The sequence below is a fragment of the Synchiropus splendidus genome, chromosome 16 (assembly GCF_027744825.2).
Source record: "Synchiropus splendidus isolate RoL2022-P1 chromosome 16, RoL_Sspl_1.0, whole genome shotgun sequence".
NCBI classification, from domain to species: Eukaryota; Metazoa; Chordata; class Actinopteri; order Syngnathiformes; family Callionymidae; genus Synchiropus; species Synchiropus splendidus.
This window is the reverse complement of record NC_071349.1, coordinates 4296679-4314535: the sequence shown is the minus strand read 5'-3', so window position 1 is coordinate 4314535 and position 17857 is coordinate 4296679. Positions and strand designations below refer to the sequence as shown.

Here is a 17857-nt window from a genome sequence, read left to right as displayed (position 1 = left end):
AGTGATACTGGTAAAAATATTGAATTGTTTTATAATTCGTTGTTAATATCTCTATTATGTGTTACAACAGCCGCACTTCTATTTTTCAGATATTATCGCCTCCGCGAATAACTTCCCGGAGACGCTGATCGGCGCTGAGGAGCTTGAGCGGTTAATGCGTGTAACTTTTGAAGACGGAGATGCCCGTGCGGATCTGTCGGCTGTGAATCCGAGAGCGAGTCTTCAAGACAGCGGCACCGAGGCTCAGAACACGCCGTGTATTATAATAATCGACAGCGAGGACGAGTTCGTCCGGGGCCGAGTACAGGAAATCGACCGAAGGGGAGTAACCAACGCTCTCTGAGCCGTAAGCGACGGTATAATTCGGCACGGAAGACAGGACCGGCGCGAGTCATTGGTGAGAAGGAGACAGCGATTCTAATCATAATTACGATAACTAGGTAAAGAATAGCGGTATTTATTAAGTGTATATACATGCGTATGTGTGTGTGTGTGTGTGTGTGTGTGTGTGTGTGTGTGTGTGTGTGTGTGTGTGTGTGTGTGTGTGTGCATGAAAAGATCACCCGGAACCCGGAAATCAGACACGACCGGGAAGTCATCCGGACCCTGTGGATGCTGATCATTCATTGAACGGGTCGCTCCAACTGTTCAACGGTGAGAGCAAAACATTCAGTTCAATAAAAAAAAAGTATTTTAACCACAGTCTGTCGATGTATTTTATATTTAACTACCTATGTTTTTTGTTTTATTCAACGCCTGTGCGTATGAAAACAGACGATCAGTCAGAGGTCGAAGGAGTAGGGCACCCGCTCGTTGATTCTTTAACTCACCAGATGCCTCAGCTGATAGGAGGTGGGAAAAAACATTTTGGAGTGATAGTTTACGTTTCACTGCTGTATTTATTTATTTATTTTTTCACATGAAAACAGATACAAATACAACGAGCACGCCACACCTTCTACCTGTCGCTTCAACACCAACACCAACACCAACGTTTGGTAAGATACGAATCTCAATTTTTTTCAACACATCTCTACCGTTCAGTATCAGTTGAATGGTTGTATGTTCGCTATTGTGTGTGTGTGTGTGTGTGTGTGTGTGTGTGTGTGTGTGCGCGTACGTGCGTGCGTGCGTGCGTGTGTGTGTGCGTGTGTGTGTGTTTTATCTGTAATGCGGTTTGTCTATGTTCCGGTTATGTGCTTTTAGACAGTGTCATTTTACTATTGAAGGTGTTTGAGTAACTGTTGCTGCTAAGCGTCATTGTGATTTTACTACTATGCTTTAACGACGACGGACACTAGAGGTCTCGATTACTATTTCACACTATGCTTTAACGATGGCGACCACTAGAGGTCGGGATTACTATTTTACACTTTGCTTTAACGACGGCGGCCACTAGAGGTCGTGATTTTACTAACTGTAATGTGCTTTAACGACAGTGGCCACTAGAGGTCGTGATTTTACTAATTGTAATGTGCTTTAACGACGGCGGCCGCTAGAGGTCGTGATTTTACTAACTGTAATGTGCTTTAACGACGCCGGCCGCTAGAGGTCGTGATTTTACTAACTGCAATGTGGTTTAACGACGGCGGCCGCTAGAGGTCGTGATTTTACTAATTGTAATGTGCTTTAACGACGGCGGCCACTAGAGGACGTGATTTTACTAACTGTAATGTGGTTTAACGACGGCGCCCACTAGAGGTCGTGATTTTACTAATTGTAATGTGCTTTAACGACGGCGGCCACTAGAGGTCGTGATTTTACTAAATAAAATGTGGTTTAACGACGGCGTCCACTAGAGGTCGTGATTTTACTAACTGTAATGTGGTTTAACGACGGCGGCCGCTAGAGGTCGTGATTTTACTAACTGTTATGTGCTTTAACGACGGCGGCCACTAGAGGTCGTGATTTTACTAAATGTAATGTGCTTTAACGACGGCGGCCACTAGAGGTCGTGATTTTACTAACTGTAATGTGCTTTAACGACGGCGGCCACTAGAGGTCGTGATTTTACTAATTGTAATGTGGTTTAACGACGGCGGCCGCTAGAGGTCGTGATTTTACTAATTATAATGTGCTTTAACGACGACGGCCACTAGAGGTCGTGATTTTACTAATTATAATGTGCTTTAACGACGGCGTCCACTAGAGGTCGTGATTTCACTTATTGTAAAGTGGTTTAATGACAGTATACACTAGTGATTTACTATTTGTTTTTACGCTTTAAATGTTGATCCTTAGTAGATCCCTACATTTACACTCTGTTTATATTAATATCATATTAACTGCTATCCGAGGTCTTGCTTCTAGATTGTATTTACATTTGTATTGTTGTCGGTATTCTGTTTCAGCTCTCCCCTCTGGGTCTTGGCCTTTGTGGGAGACATCGACGCCGGTTTCCTCAGTACCTCTGGATCTACTATCCGGACCGTTCCCTGCTGAAGACTCGACGTCGGCATCTGGGCTATCCGCACCTCCACAGCCACCGTCGCCGACACCATCAGCACAGCCAGCAACCACAGACAAGCCGCGGACATCGCCCCAGATACCAAAACAAAAAGAAAGAAATACTTTTCGTTTTCAGCATTAGTCAGTGTTTGAACTGTTTCTGCATTGTAGGCTAAATAATCAAAACACGTTAGTAGCTACAATATTATTTCGGGTTTAAAGATTTTAGAAGTTATTTAACATCTTATGAAGAAGTTTTTCATTCTTGAAATATTTCTTCAAGATAAAACAGTAGAAAGAAAACACTTTTTAGTCTTCACTAATAGTTCAAACGACACAGCTACCCAACTCATGCACCATTTTTTCAAAATGCGTTTAAACAGATAATTTGTACTTGTTTGAGAAATACTTTTAGTTTTCAGAATAGAACAAAAGAAAGAAATACTTTTAGTTTTCAGAAAATAAGGTTGAGTGAACAAGGATAAAACAAAAGAAAGAAATACTTTTAGTTTTCAGAAAATAAGGTTGAGTGAACAAGGATAAAACAAAAGAAAGAAATACTTTAGTTTTCAGCATGAGTTCAAAAAACACAGCTATTCAACTCATATGAGTTTCTGTTGAATCAGTCTATTTAATTTTACACCCTGTGTGAGTTTTCAACGATGCAATTTTACTTACTCAGGAAATACTTAAAAAAGGGGTAAACAGCGGTGTGACAACAGGCATTATGCCTGACTCTTTCTCAGACACCGAAACATACCACATTTTACATCAGTTCCGGGGTAACCTTCGCTGTTGACCAGACCTTCCAGAACTTCATCCTCCTTTCCAAAAGGACTCCAGACTACCCATGGATGCCTCTTCCTCTGCACGTCGTAGGTGAATATTTATCTATCTATCCATCTATCTATATCTATACAGTATACATATAAGTATATACATATATGTGTATCTATGTATTTACATTTACATATATAAGTATAATAAAAACGTTACGCCATGTTTATCACGTACCATGTCTCTTTTCATTGACAGACGTCGTCACTCATCTGTGTGACGTTCATTTAACGCAGAGTGATACTGGTAAAAATATTGAATTATTTTATAATTCGTTGTTAATATCTCTATTATGTGTTACAACAGCCGCACTTCTATTTTTCAGATATTATCGCCTCCGCGAATAACTTCCCGGAGACGCTGATCGGCGCTGAGGAGCTTGAGCGGTTAATGCGTGTAACTTTTGAAGACGGAGATGCCCGTGCGGATCTGTCGGCTGTGAATCTGAGAGCGAGTCTTCAAGTCAGCGGCACCGAGGCTCAGAACACGCCGTGTATTATAATAATCGACAGCGAGGACGAGTTCGTCCGGGGCCGAGTACAGGAAATCGATCGAAGGGGAGTAACCAACGCTCTCTGAGCCGTAAGCGACGGTTAATTCGGCACGGAAGACAGGACCGGCGCGAGTCATTGGTGAGAAGGAGACAGCGATTCTAATCATAATTACGATAACTAGGTAAAGAATAGCGGTATTTATTAAGTGTATATACATGCGTATGTGTGTGTGTGTGTGTGTGTGTGTGTGTGTGCATGAAAAGATCACCCGGAACCCGGAAATCAGACACGACCGGGAAGTCATCCGGACCCTGTGGATGCTGATCATTCATTGAACGGGTCGCTCCAACTGTTCAACGGTGAGAGCAAAACATTCAGTTCAATAAAAAAAAAGTATTTTAAGCACAGTCTGTCGATGTATTTTATATTTAACTACCTATGTTTTTTGTTTTATTCAACGCCTGTGCGTATGAAAACAGACGATCAGTCAGAGGTCGAAGGAGTAGGGCACCCGCTCGTTGATTCTTTAACTCACCAGACGCCTCAGCTGATAGGAGGTGGGAAAAAACATTTTGGAGTGATAGTTTACGTTTCACTGCTGTATTTATTTATTTATTTTTTCACATGAAAACAGATACAAAGACAACGAGCACGCCACACCTTCTACCTGTCGCTTCAACACCAACACCAACACCAACGTTTGGTAAGATACGAATCTCAATTTTTTTCAACACATCTCTACCGTTCAGTATCAGTTGAATGGTTGTATGTTCGCTATTGTGTGTGTGTGTGTGTGTGCGTACGTGCGTGCGTACGTGCGTGCGTGCGTGAGTGTGTGCGTGTGTGTGTGTTTTATCTGTAATGCGGTTTGTCTATGTTCCGGCTGTGTGCTTTTAGACGGTGTCATTTTACTATTGAAGGTGTTTGAGTAACTGTTGCTGCTAAGCGTCATTGTGATTTTACTACTATGCTTTAACGACGGCGGCCGCTAGAGGTCGTGATTTTACTAATTGTAATGTGCTTTAACGACGGCGGCCACTAGAGGTCGTGATTTTACTAACTGTAATGTGCTTTAACGACGGCGGCCACTAGAGGTCGTGATTTTACTAATTGTAATGTGCTTTGACGACGGCGGCCACTAGAGGTCGTTATTTTACTAACTGTAATGTGCTTTAACGACGGCGGCCACTAGAGGTCGTGATTTTACTAACTGTAATGTGCTTTAATGACGGCGGCCACTAGAGGTCGTGATTTTACTAACTGTAATGTGCTTTAACGACGGCGGCCACTAGAGGTCGTGATTTTACTAATTGTAATGTGCTTTAACGACGGCGGCCGCTAGAGGTCGTGATTTTACTAATTGTAATGTGCTTTAACGACGGCGGCCACTAGAGGTCGTGATTTTACTAACTGTAATGTGCTTTAACGACGGCGGCCACTAGAGGTCGTGATTTTACTAACTGTAATGTGCTTTAACGACGGCGGCCACTAGAGGTCGTGATTTTACTAACTGTAATGTGCTTTAATGACGGCGGCCACTAGAGGTCGTGATTTTACTAATTGTAATGTGCTTTAACGACGGCGGCCACTAGAGGTCGTGATTTTACTAATTGTAATGTGCTTTAACGACGGCGGCCGCTAGAGGTCGTGATTTTACTAATTGTAATGAGCTTTAACGACGGCGGCCACTAGAGGTCGTGATTTTACTAACTGTAATGTGCTTTAATGAGGGCGGCCACTAGAGGTCGTGATTTTACTAATTGTAATGTGCTTTAACGACGGCGGACGCTAGAGGTCGTGATTTTACTAACTGTAATGTGCTTTAACGACAGCGGCCGCTAGAGGTCGTGATTTTACTAACTGTAATGTGCTTTAACGACGGCGGCCGCTAGAGGTCGTGATTTTACTAACTGTAATGTGCTTTAACGACGGCGGCCACTAGAGGTGGTGATTTTACTAATTGCAATGTGCTTTAACGACGGTGGCCACTAGAGGTCGTGATTTTACTAATTGTAATGTGGTTTAACGACGGCGGCCGCTAGAGGTCGTGATTTTACTAATTGTAATGTGCTTTAACGACGGCGTCCACTAGAGGTCGTGATTTTACTTATTGTAAAGTGGTTTAATGAGAGTATACACTAGTGATTTACTATTTGTTTTTACGCTTTAAATGTTGATCCTTAGTAGATCCCTACATTTACACTCTGTTTATATTAATGTCATATTAACTGCTATCCGAGGTCTTGCTTCTAGATTGTATTTACATTTGTGTTGTTGTCGGTATTCTGTTTCAGCTCTCCCCTCTGGGTCTTGGCCTTTGTGGGAGACATTGACGCCGGTTTCCTCAGTACCTCGGGATCTACTATCCGGACCGTTCCCTGCTGAAGACTCGACGTCGGCATCTGGGCTATCCGCACCTCCACAGCCACCGTCGCCGACACCATCAGCACCGCCAGCAACCACAGACAAGCCGCGGACATCGCCCCGGATACCAAAACAAAGAGAAAGAAATACTTGTGTGTGTGTGTGTGTGTGTGTGTGCGCGTACGTGCGTCCGTGCGTGTGTGTGTGCGTGTGTGTGTGTTTTATCTGTAATGCGGTTTGTCTATGTTCCGGCTATGTGCTTTTAGACGGTGTCATTTTACTATTGAAGGTGTTTGAGTAACTGTTGCTGCTAAGCGTCATTGTGATTTTACTACTATGCTTTAACGACGACGGACACTAGAGGTCGCGATTACTATTTCACACTATGCTTTAACGATGGCGACCACTAGAGGTCGTGATTTTACTAACTGTAATGTGCTTTAACGACGGCGGCCACTAGAGGTCGTGATTTTACTAATTGTAATGTGCTTTAACGACGGCGGCCGCTAGAGGTCGTGATTTTACTAACTGTAATTAGCTTTAACGACGGCAGCCACTAGAGGTCGGGATTTTACTAACTGCAATGTGCTTTAACGACGGCGGCCGCTAGAGGTCGTGATTTTACTAACTGTAATGTGCTTTAACGACGGCGGCCACTAGAGGTCGTCATTTTACTAACTGTAATGTGGTTTAACGACGGCGGCCACTAGAGGCCGTGATTTTACTAATTGTAATGTGCTTTAACGACGGCGGCCACTAGAGGTCGTGATTTTACTAACTGTAATGTGGTTAAACGACGGCGTCCACTAGAGGTCGTGATTTTACTAATTGTAATGTGGTTTAATGACAGTATACACTAGTGATTTACTATTTGTTTTTACGCTTTAAATGTTGATCCTTAGTAGATCCCTACATTTACACTCTGTTTATATTAATATCATATTAACTGCTATCCGAGGTCTTGCTTCTAGATTGTATTTACATTTGTATTGCTGTCGGTATTCTGTTTCAGCTCTCCCCTCTGGGTCTTGGCCTTTGTGGGAGACATCGACGCCGGTTTCCTCAGTACCTCTGGATCTACTATCCGGACCGTTCCCTGCTGAAGACTCGACGTCGGCATCTGGGCTATCCGCACCTCCACAGCCACCGTCGCCGACACCATCAGCACAGCCAGCAACCACAGACAAGCCGCGGACATCGCCCCGGATACCAAAACAAAAAGAAAGAAATACTTGTGTGTGTGTGTGTGTGTGTGTGTGCATGAACAGATCACCCGGAACCCGGAAATCAGACACGACCGGGAAGTCATCCGGACCCTGTGGATGCTGATCATTCATTGAACGGGTCGCTCCAACTGTTCAACGGTGAGAGCAAAACATTCAGTTCAATAAAAAAAAGTATTTTAACCACAGTCTGTCGATGTATTTTATATTTAACTACCTATGTTTTTTGTTTTATTCAACGCCTGTGCGTATGAAAACAGACGATCAGTCAGAGGTCGAAGGAGTAGGTCACCCGCTCGTTGATTCTTTAACTCACCAGACGCCTCAGCTGATAGGAGGTGGGAAAAAACATTTTGGAGTGATAGTTTACGTTTCACTGCTGTATTTATTTATTTATTTTTTCACATGAAAACAGATACAAAGACAACGAGCACGCCACACCTTCTACCTGTCGCTTCAACACCAACACCAACACCAACGTTTGGTAAGATACGAATCTCAATTTTTTTCAACACATCTCTACCGTTCAGTATCAGTTGAATGGTTGTATGTTCGCTATTGTGTGTGTGTGTGTGTGTGTGTGTGTGTGCGCGTACGTGCGTGCGTGCGTGCGTGTGTGTGTGTGTGTGCGTGTGTGTGTGTTTTATCTGTAATGCGGTTTGTCTATGTTCCGGCTATGTGCTTTTAGACGGTGTCATTTTACTATTGAAGGTGTTTGAGTAACTGTTGCTGCTAAGCGTCATTGTGATTTTACTACTATGCTTTAACGACGACGGACACTAGAGGTCGCGATTACTATTTCACACTGTGCCTTAACGACGGCGACCACTAGAGGTCGGGATTACTATTTTACACTATGCTTTAACGACGTCGGCCACTAGAGGTCGTGATTTTACTAACTGTAATGTGCTTTAACGACGGCGGCCACCAGAGGACGTGATTTTACTAATTGTAATGTGCTTTAACGACGGCGGCCGCTAGAGGTCGTGATTTTACTAACTGTAATGTGCTTTAACGACGTCGGCCGCTAGAGGTCGTGATTTTACTAACTGCAATGTGCTTTAACGACGGCGGCCGCTAGAGGTCGTGATTTTACTAATTGTAATGTGCTTTAACGACGGCGGCCACTAGAGGTCGTGATTTTACTAACTGTAATGTGCTTTAACGACGGCGGCCACTAGAGGTCGTAATTTTACTAACTGTAATGTGCTTTAACGACGGCGGCCACTAGAGGTCGTGATTTTACTAATTGTAATCTGCTTTAACGACGGCGGCCACTAGAGGTCGTGATTTTACTTATTGTAATGTGCTTTAACGACGGCGGCCACTAGAGGTCGTTATTTTACTAATTGTAATGTGCTTTAACGACGGCGGCCACTAGAGGTCGTGATTTTACTAACTGTAATGTGGTTTAACGACGGCGGCCGCTAGAGGTCGTGATTTTACTAATTGTAATGTGCTTTAACGACGGCGGCTACGAGAGGTCGTGATTTTACTAACTGTAATGTGGTTTAACGACGGCGTCCACTAGAGGTCGTGATTTTACTTATTGTAAAGTGGTTTAATGAGAGTATACACTAGTGATTTACTATTTGTTTTTACGCTTTAAATGTTGATCCTTAGTAGATCCCTACATTTACACACTGTTTATATTAATATCATATTAACTGCTATCCGAGGTCTTGCTTCTAGATTGTATTTACATTTGTATTGTTGTCGGTATTCTGTTACAGCTCTCCCCTCTGGGTCTTGGCCTTTGTGGGAGACATCGACGCCGGTTTCCTCAGTACCTCTGGATCTACTATCCGGACCGTTCCCTGCTGAAGACTCGACGTCGGCATCTGGGCTATCCGCACCTCCACAGCCACCGTCGCCGACACCATCAGCACCGCCAGCAACCACAGACAATCCGCGGACATCGCCCCGGATACCAAAACAAAAAGAAAGAAATACTTGTGTCTGTGTGTGTGTGTGTGCGCGTACGTGCGTCCGTGCGTGTGTGTGTGCGTGTGTGTGTGTTTTATCTGTAATGCGGTTTGTCTATGTTCCGGCTATGTGCTTTTAGACGGTGTCATTTTACTATTGAAGGTGTTTGAGTAACTGTTGCTGCTAAGCGTCATTGTGATTTTACTACTATGCTTTAACGACGACGGACACTAGAGGTCGCGATTACTATTTCACACTATGCTTTAACGATGGCGACCACTAGTGGTCGTGATTTTACTAACTGTAATGTGCTTTAACGACGGCGGCCACTAGAGGTCGTGATTTTACTAACTGTAATGTGCTTTAACGACGGCGGCCACTAGAGGTCGTGATTTTACTAATTGTAATGTGCTTTAACGACGGCGGCCGCTAGAGGTCGTGATTTTACTAACTGTAATTAGCTTTAACGACGGCAGCCACTAGAGGTCGTGATTTTACTAACTGCAATGTGCTTTAACGACGGCGGCCACTAGAGGTCGTGATTTTACTAATTGTAATGTGCTTTAACGATGGCGGCCGCTAGAGGTCGTGATTTTACTAACTGTAATTAGCTTTAACGACGGCAGCCACTAGAGGTCGTGATTTTACTAACTGCAATGTGCTTTAACGACGGCGGCCGCTAGAGGTCGTGATTTTACTAACTGTAATGTGCTTTAACGACGGCGGCCACGAGAGGTCGTGATTTTACTAACTGTAATGTGCTTTAACGACGGCGGCCACTAGAGATCGCGATTACTATTTCACACTATGCTTTAACGACGGCGGCCACGTGAGGTCGAGATTACTATTTCACACTATGCTTTAACGATGGCGACCACTAGAGGTCGGGATTACTAATTTACACTATGCTTTAACGACGGCGGCCACTAGAGGTCGTGATTTTACTAACTGTAATGTGCTTTAACGACGGCGGCCACTAGAGGTCGTGATTTTACTAATTGTAATGTGCTTTAACGACGGCGGCCGCTAGAGGTCGTGATTTTACTAACTGTAATGTGCTTTAACGACACCGGCCGCTAGAGGTCGTGATTTTACTAACTGCAATGTGCTTTAACGACGGCGGCCGCTAGAGGTCGTGATTTTACTAACTGTAATGTGCTTTAACGACGGCGGCCACTAGAGGTCGTGATTTTAATAATTGTAATGTGCTTTAACGACGGCGGCCACTAGAGGTCGTGATTTTACTAATTGTAATCTGCTTTAACGACGGCGGCCACTAGAGGTCGTGATTTTACTAACTGTAATGTGCTTTAATGAGGGCGGCCACGAGAGGTCGTGATTTTATTAATTGTAATGTGCTTTAACGACGGCGGCCACTAGAGGTCGTGATTTTACTAATTGTAATGTGCTTTAACGACGGCGGCCACTAGAGGTCGTGATTTTACTAACTGTAATGTGGTTAAACGACGGCGTCCACTAGAGGTCGTGATTTTACTAATTGTAATGTGCTTTAACGACGGCGGCCACTAGAGGTCGTGATTTTACTAATTGTAATGTGGTTTAACGACGGCGTCCACTAGAGGTCGTGATTTTACTAACTGTAATGTGGTTTAACGACGGCGGCCACTAGAGGTCGTGATTTTACTAACTGTAATGTGGTTTAACGACGGCGTCCACTAGAGGTCGTGATTTTACTAATTGTAATGTGGTTTAATGAGAGTATACACTAGTGATTTACTATTTGTTTTTACGCTTTAAATGTTGATCCTTAGTAGATCCCTACATTTACACTCTGTTTATATTAATATCATATTAACTGCTATCCGAGTTCTTGCTTCTAGATTGTATTTACATTTGTGTTGTTGTCGGTATTCTGTTTCAGCTCTCCCCTCTGGGTCTTGGCCTTTGTGGGAGACATCGACGCCGGTTTCCTCAGTACCTCTGGATCTACTATCCGGACCGTTCCCTGCTGAAGACTCGACGTCGGCATCTGGGCTATCCGCACCTCCACAGCCACCGTCGCCGACACCATCAGCACCGCCAGCAACCACAGACAAGCCGCGGACATCGCCCCGGATACCAAAACAAAAAGAAAGAAATACTTGTGTGTGTGTGTGTGTGTGTGCGCGTCCGTGCGTCCGTGCGTGTGTGTGTGCGTGTGTGTGTGTTTTATCTGTAATGCGGTTTGTCAATGTTCCGGCTATGTGCTTTTAGACGGTGTCATTTTACTATTGAAGGTGTTTGAGTAACTGTTGCTGCTAAGCGTCATTGTGATTTTACTACTATGCTTTAACGACGACGGACACTAGAGGTCGCGATTACTATTTCACACTATGCTTTAACGATGGCGACCACTAGTGGTCGTGATTTTACTAACTGTAATGTGCTTTAACGACGGCGGCCACTAGAGGTCGTGATTTTACTAATTGTAATGTGCTTTAACGACAGCGGCCGCTAGAGGTCGTGATTTTACTAACTGTAATTAGCTTTAACGACGGCAGCCACTAGAGGTCGTGATTTTACTAACTGTAATGTGCTTTAACGACGGCGGCCACGAGAGGTCGTGATTTTACTAACTGTAATGTGGTTTAACGACGGCGTCCACTAGAGGTCGTGATTTTACTAATTGTAATGTGCTTTAACGACGGCGGCCACTAGAGGTCGTGATTTTACTAACTGTAATGTGGTTAAACGACGGCGTCCACTAGAGGTCGTGATTTTACTAATTGTAATGTGGTTTAATGACAGTATACACTCGTGATTTACTATTTGTTTTTACGCTTTAAATGTTGATCCTTAGTAGATCCCTACATTTACACTCTGTTTATATTAATATCATATTAACTGCTCTCCGAGGTCTTGCTTCTAGATTGTATTTACATTTGTATTGTTGTCGGTATTCTGTTTCAGCTCTCCCCTCTGGGTCTTGGCCTTTGTGGGAGACATCGACGCCGGTTTCCTCAGTACCTCTGGATCTACTATCCGGACCGTTCCCTGCTGAAGACTCGACGTCGGCATCTGGGCTATCCGCACCTCCACAGCCACCGTCGCCGACACCATCAGCACAGCCAGCAACCACAGACAAGCCGCGGACATCGCCCCGGATAGCAAAACAAAAAGAAAGAAATACTTGTGTCTGTGTGTGTGTGTGTGCATGAAAAGATCACCCGGAACCCGGAAATCAGACACGACCGGGAAGTCATCCGGACCCTGTGGATGCTGATCATTCATTGAACGGGTCGCTCCAACTGTTCAACGGTGAGAGCAAAACATTCAGTTCAATAAAAAAAAAGTATTTTAACCACAGTCTGTCGATGTATTTTATATTTAACTACCTATGTTTTTTGTTTTATTCAACGCCTGTGCGTATGAAAACAGACGATCAGTCAGAGGTCGAAGGAGTAGGGCACCCGCTCGTTGATTCTTTAACTCACCAGATGCCTCAGCTGATAGGAGGTGGGAAAAAACATTTTGGATTGATAGTTTACGTTTCACTGCTGTATTTATTTATTTATTTTTTCACATGAAAACAGATACAAAGACAACGAGCACGCCACACCTTCTACCTGTCGCTTCAACACCAACACCAACACCAACGTTTGGTAAGATACAAATCTCAATTTTTTTCAACACATCTCTACCGTTCAGTATCAGTTGAATGGTTGTATGTTCGCTATTGTGTGTGTGTGTGTGTGTGTGTGTGCGCGTGCGTGCGTACGTGCGTGCGTGTGTGTGTGTTTTATCTGTAATGCGGTTTGTCTATGTTCCGGCTATGTGCTTTTAGACGGTGTCATTTTACTATTGAAGGTGTTTGAGTAACTGTTGCTGCTAAGCGTCATTGTGATTTTACTACTATGCTTTAACGACGACGGACACTAGAGGTCGCGATTACTATTTCACACTATGTTTTAACGACGGCGGCCACGTGAGGTCGAGATTACTATTTCACACTATGCTTTAACGATGGCGACCACTAGAGGTCGGGATTACTAATTTACACTATGCTTTAACGACGGCGGCCACTAGAGGTCGTGATTTTACTAACTGTAATGTGCTTTAACGACGGCGGCCACAAGAGGTCGTGATTTTACTAATTGTAATGTGCTTTAACGACGGCGGCCGCTAGAGGTCGTGATTTTACTAACTGTAATGTGCTTTAACGACACCGGCCGCTAGAGGTCGTGATTTTACTAACTGCAATGTGCTTTAACGACGGCGGCCGCTAGAGGTCGTGATTTTACTAATTGTAATGTGCTTTAACGACGGCGGCCACTAGAGGTCGTGATTTTACTAACTGTAATGTGCTTTAACGACGGCGGCCACTAGAGGTCGTGATTTTACTAACTGTAATGTGCTTTAATGAGGGCGGCCACTAGAGGTCGTGATTTTACTAACTGTAATGTGGTTAAACGACGGCGTCCACTAGAGGTCGTGATTTTACTAATTGTAATGTGCTTTAACGACGGCGGCCACTAGAGGTCGTGATTTTACTAATTGTAATGTGCTTTAACGACGGCGGCCACTAGAGGTCGTGATTTTACTAACTGTTATGTGCTTTAACGACGGCGGCCACTAGAGGTCGTGATTTTACTAACTGTAATGTGGTTAAACGACGGCCTCCACTAGAGGTCGTGATTTTACTTATTGTAATGTGGTTTAATGACAGTATACGCTAGTGATTTACTATTTGTTTTTACGCTTTAAATGTTGATCCTTAGTAGATCCCTACATTTACACTCTGTTTATATTAATATCATATTAACTGCTATCCGAGGTCTTGCTTCTAGATTGTATTTACAATTGTGTTGTTGTCGGTATTCTGTTTCAGCTCTCCCCTCTGCGTCTTGGCCTGTGTGGGAGACATCGACGCCGGTTTCCTCAGTACCTCTGGATCTACTATCCGGACCGTTCCCTGCTGAAGACTCGACGTCGGCATCTGGGCTATCCGCACCTCCACAGCCACCGTCGCCGACACCATCAGCACAGCCAGCAACCACAGACAAGCCGCGGACATCGCCCCGGATACCAAAACAAAAAGAAAGAAATACTTGTGTGTGTGTGTGTGTGTGTGCATGAAAAGATCACCCGGAACCCGGAAATCAGACACGACCGGGAAGTCATCCGGACCCTGTGGATGCTGATCATTCATTGAACGGGTCGCTCCAACTGTTCAACGGTGAGAGCAAAACATTCAGTTCAATAAAAAAAAAGTATTTTAACCACAGTCTGTCGATGTATTTTATATTTAACTACCTATGTTTTTTGTTTTATTCAACGCCTGTGCGTATGAAAACAGACGATCAGTCAGAGGTCGAAGGAGTAGGGCACCCGCTCGTTGATTCTTTAACTCACCAGACGCCTCAGCTGATAGGAGGTGGGAAAAAACATTTTGGAGTGATAGTTTACGTTTCACTGCTGTATTTATTTATTTATTTTTTCACATGAAAACAGATACAAAGACAACGAGCACGCCACACCTTCTTCCTGTCGCTTCAACACCAACACCAACACCAACGTTTGGTAAGATACGAATCTCAATTTTTTTCAACACATCTCTACCGTTCAGTATCAGTTGAATGGTTGTATGTTCGCTATTGTGTGTGTGTGTGTGTGTGCGCGTACGTGCGTGCGTATGTGTGTGTGTGCGTGTGTGTGTGTTTTATCTGTAATGCGGTTTGTCTATGTTCCGGCTATGTGCTTTTAGACGGTGTCATTTTACTATTGAAGGTGTTTGAGTAACTGTTGCTGCTAAGCGTCATTGTGATTTTAATACTATGCTTTAACGACGGCGGCCGCTAGAGGTCGTGATTTTACTAATTGTAATGTGCTTTAACGACGGCGGCCACTAGAGGTCGTGATTTTACTAATTGTAATGTGCTTTAACGACGGCGGCCACTAGAGGTCGTGATTTTACTAACTGTAATGTGCTTTAACGACGGCGGCCACTAGAGGTCGTAATTTTACTAACTGTAATGTGCTTTAACGACGGCGGACACTAGAGGTCGTGATTTTACTAATTGTAATGTGCTTTAACGACGGCGGCCACTAGAGGTCGTGATTTTACTAATTGTAATGTGCTTTAACGATGGCGGCCACTAGAGGTCGTGATTTTACTAACTGTAATGTGCTTTAACGACGGCGGCCACTAGAGGTCGTGATTTTACTAACTGTAATGTGCTTTAATGAGGGCGGCCACTAGAGGTCGTGATTTTACTAATTGTAATGTGCTTTAACGACGGCGGACGCTAGAGGTCGTGATTTTACTAACTGTAATGTGCTTTAACGACAGCGGCCGCTAGAGGTCGTGATTTTACTAACTGTAATGTGCTTTAACGACGGCGGCCGCTAGAGGTCGTGATTTTACTAACTGTAATGTGCTTTAACGATGGCGGTCACTAGAGGTCGTAATTTTACTAATTGTAATGTGCTTTAACGACGGCGGCCACTAGAGGTCGTGATTTTACTAACTGTTATGTGGTTTAACGACGGCGGCCGCTAGAGGTCGTGATTTTACTAATTGTAATGTGCTTTAACGATGGCGGCCACTAGAGGTCGTGATTTTACTAACTGTAATGTGCTTTAACGACGGCGTCCACTAGAGGTCGTGATTTTACTAACTGTAATGTGGTTAAACGACGGCGTCCACTAGAGGTCGTGATTTTACTAATTGTAATGTGGTTTAATGACAGTATACACTAGTGATTTACTATTTGTTTTTACGCTTTAAATGTTGATCCTTAGTAGATCCCTACATTTACACTCTGTTTATATTAATATCATATTAACTGCTATCCGAGGTCTTGCTTCTAGATTGTATTTACATTTGTATTGTTGTCGGTATTCTGTTTCAGCTCTCCCCTCTGGGTCTTGGCCTTTGTGGGAGACATCGACGCCGGTTTCCTCAGTACCTCTGGATCTACTATCCGGACCGTTCCCTGCTGAAGACTCGACGTCGGCATCTGGGCTATCCGCACCTCCACAGCCACCGTCGCCGACACCATCAGCACAGCCAGCAACCACAGACAAGCCGCGGACATCGCCCCGGATACCAAAACAAAAAGAAAGAAATACTTGTGTGTGTGTGTGTGTGTGCATGAAAAGATCACCCGGAACCCGGAAATCAGACACGACCGGGAAGTTATCCGGACCCTGTGGATGCTGATCATTCATTGAACGGGTCGCTCCAACTGTTCAACGGTGAGAGCAAAACATTCAGTTCAATAAAAAAAAAGTATTTTAACCACAGTCTGTCGATGTATTTTATATTTAACTACCTATGTTTTTTGTTTTATTCAACGCCTGTGCGTATGAAAACAGACGATCAGTCAGAGGTCGAAGGAGTAGGGCACCCGCTCGTTGATTCTTTAACTCACCAGACGCCTCAGCTGATAGGAGGTGGGAAAAAACATTTTGGAGTGATAGTTTACGTTTCACTGCTGTATTTATTTATTTATTTTTTCACATGAACACAGATACAAAGACAACGAGCACGCCACACCTTCTACCTGTCGCTTCAACACCAACACCAACACCAACGTAAGATACGAATCTCAATTTTTTTCAACACATCTCTACCGTTCAGTATCAGTTGAATGGTTGTATGTTCGCTATTGTGTGTGTGTGTGTGTGTGCGCGTACGTGCGTGCGTGTGTGTGTGTGCGTGTGTGTGTGTTTTATCTGTAATGCGGTTTGTCTATGTTCCGGCTATGTGCTTTTAGACGGTGTCATTTTACTATTGAAGGTGTTTGAGTAACTGTTGCTGCTAAGCGTCATTGTGATTTTACTACTATGCTTTAACGACGACGGACACTAGAGGTCGCGATTACTATTTCACACTGTGCCTTAACGACGGCGACCACTAGAGGTCGGGATTACTATTTTACACTATGCTTTAACGACGGCGGCCACTAGAGGTCGTGATTTTACTAACTGTAATGACGGCGTCCACTAGAGGTCGTGATTTTACTTATTGTAAAGTGGTTTAATGAGAGTATACACTAGTGATTTACTATTTGTTTTTACGCTTTAAATGTTGATCCTTAGTAGATCCCTACATTTACACTCTGTTTATATTAATATCATATTAACTGCTATCCGAGTTCTTGCTTCTAGATTGTATTTACATTTGTGTTGTTGTCGGTATTCTGTTTCAGCTCTCCCCTCTGGGTCTTGGCCTTTGTGGGAGACATCGACGCCGGTTTCCTCAGTACCTCTGGATCTACTATCCGGACCGTTCCCTGCTGAAGACTCGACGTCGGCATCTGGGCTATCCGCACCTCCACAGCCACCGTCGCCGACACCATCAGCACCGCCAGCAACCACAGACAAGCCGCGGACATCGCCCCGGATACCAAAACAAAAAGAAAGAAATACTTGTGTGTGTGTGTGTGTGTGCGCGTACGTGCGTCCGTGCGTGTGTGTGTGCGTGTGTGTGTGTTTTATCTGTAATGCGGTTTGTCTATGTTCCGGCTATGTGCTTTTAGACGGTGTCATTTTACTATTGAAGGTGTTTGAGTAACTGTTGCTGCTAAGCGTCATTGTGATTTTACTACTATGCTTTAACGA

At 44.0% G+C, this 17857-nt stretch overlaps 3 long non-coding RNA genes across 3 annotated transcripts; all 3 read left to right on the top strand.

The window, feature by feature from the left end:
- The first annotated feature begins 4303 nt into the window (after positions 1-4303).
- LOC128747813 (uncharacterized) lies at positions 4304-7300 on the top strand. The gene is made up of 3 exons (XR_008412710.1): positions 4304-4336; positions 4414-4482; positions 7156-7300. It is a non-coding gene; the product is annotated as an uncharacterized LOC128747813 (long non-coding RNA).
- A 371-nt stretch (positions 7301-7671) lies between these two features.
- Positions 7672-9350, top strand: LOC128747851 (uncharacterized). The gene is made up of 3 exons (XR_008412718.1): positions 7672-7704; positions 7782-7850; positions 9100-9350. It is a non-coding gene; the product is annotated as an uncharacterized LOC128747851 (long non-coding RNA).
- Positions 9351-12405: 3055 nt separating this feature from the next.
- LOC128747784 (uncharacterized) lies at positions 12406-16288 on the top strand. Its single transcript, XR_008412706.1, has 7 exons — positions 12406-12550; positions 12671-12748; positions 12826-12894; positions 14121-14468; positions 14589-14666; positions 14744-14812; positions 16144-16288. It is a non-coding gene; the product is annotated as an uncharacterized LOC128747784 (long non-coding RNA).
- Positions 16289-17857: the final 1569 nt, after the last annotated feature.